Source organism: Amblyomma mixtum, chromosome 1, assembly GCF_055824585.1.
Source record: "Amblyomma mixtum isolate Tamu chromosome 1, ASM5582458v1, whole genome shotgun sequence".
Classification (NCBI taxonomy): domain Eukaryota; kingdom Metazoa; phylum Arthropoda; class Arachnida; order Ixodida; family Ixodidae; genus Amblyomma; species Amblyomma mixtum.
In genome coordinates this window covers 20,261,159-20,262,880 of record NC_143012.1, presented here as the reverse complement: position 1 = coordinate 20,262,880, position 1,722 = coordinate 20,261,159, and the positions used below count along the sequence as shown (strand labels likewise).

The following is a 1,722-nucleotide window of genomic DNA, read 5'->3' as shown; positions in this document are numbered from 1 at the left end:
AACGGATGTATGTAACTACGAGGTAAAAACATGAAAGTCGGACAGTGATCGGATATAGTAATGCCAAACTCCAGCGCGCACATTCACTTCATTATTACAAAACATGTGATCAATAAGTGCTGAAAATTTATGTGCTATTCAAGTAGGTGAAAAAGTTACATTTTTGAGGTTTAATGAATGCATAAGAAGCAAGTAGTCGCACTCAGAACATCCATCATTGAGAAGGTTGATATTGAAATCACCGCAAATAACAAGTGGAGTATTTAAATTCATTACCGGGTTGATAGTATTTTTCATATCAGGCACAAAGTCATCCAGGCTCGAGTTGGGAGGCCGGTATACGACTCCAATTAGAAGACCACAGCTAAGGTGAGCGGAGAGAGATTCAGCAGACTCCTTGCTACATGAACTACTCATAATGCACTGGTAATCAACACCTTTCTTTATGTAAAGGAATACGTCCCCACCGCGCGATGTGCGGCACTTTGGTATAGCTATTACATTACACCCTGGTATCTCAGCGGTTTCATTTTCTCTTAACTAAGTTTCTGTACTTGTAATAACGTCGTAAAAGACGGAGGATTGTGATAAATAAACAAGTTTTTTCGTATGCTACGAATATTACAATGTAAAACGGATATGTTTTCCCTTTCTCTCCAGGTTTGCTCGATTTGCTTAATACCAACAGCCATTGTGCTAGAGAACTTGTTGTAAGTCTTCTACACTTGTTATGTGAAGAACATGTGAGGTTTCAACCTTTCGCATCAGGACTTTTCCGTCTGACACCCATGTGAATTTCCATTTTTTGTCTTTCTTTGCTTTCAATGCCATTCCAAGGAGCACTTTGTTTACTGGACACAGATGCTCATTCACAAAAATTGGCGTGTCGCCCTCAAATCCCAGATGAGAAACGTTTAGTCCCTGCTTCTTTGCAGCTTTCAGAAGTGTAGCCCGAACTGTACGGGAAAGAAATTTCACAATTACATGCTGTTCACCTTCCTTCTTTGTGGGCACACGGTGAATGACATCAATGTCACACTCACTGACCTCAGATTACACGCAATCCGATATTGTTTTCATGGTGGAGATGAGGTTCTCATCCTCAACCACAGGGACACCCTTTATTTCCAAGTTACTGCTGCGACTGTATTGTTAAACTTCAGTCAGCTCCTTCCTTACTTTCTTTAAATCTGATGTCAGATCGCTGTTGGTATTCCTTAGTTCTGCTTTAGTGGTGGCAAGTTCCTTCCTCATCTCCACCATTTCCAATCTGAAGCCCTCGCACTTTTCATTGATCAAGTTCATAGATTTTCTTAGCGACTGTAACTCGGTTTCAATCACTGTTTTCAACGCATTTTTCAGTTCAACATGTTTTTCATCAAAAGAAGCAGATAACTCAGTCAGGGCCTTTGCCAGTTCCTTGACCGTTGATGGTTGTTTATCAGACATAATTTTCGTCAAATATGGAGCACTCCAGCAGCACTCCACTTTCTTTCCTTAGGAAAGAAGAAACTTGCAACACGTACCTGCATAGAAGGAACCGGGAGTCAGCCGCTGTTCGGACTTGCGGCTGCCTGGATTACTCCAAAATGACGTTGACCAGCGCATCTTTTTATAGCTGAGCGGTGACGACAGTCCGGCCAAGGGGGAGTTGCACCGACACGTGTGCAGTCGTTGCAGCAGCACAGTGATGTGGCAGCGAAGGGGCGACGATGGCTCAGC

The 1,722-nt window shown here is 42.7% G+C and overlaps 1 pseudogene; it reads right to left on the bottom strand.

Moving 5' to 3' along the window:
• Positions 1 to 696: 696 nt before the first annotated feature.
• On the bottom strand, positions 697 to 1,449 carry LOC149365653 (uncharacterized; annotated as a pseudogene).
• Between the last annotated feature and the right edge of the window lie 273 nt (positions 1,450 to 1,722).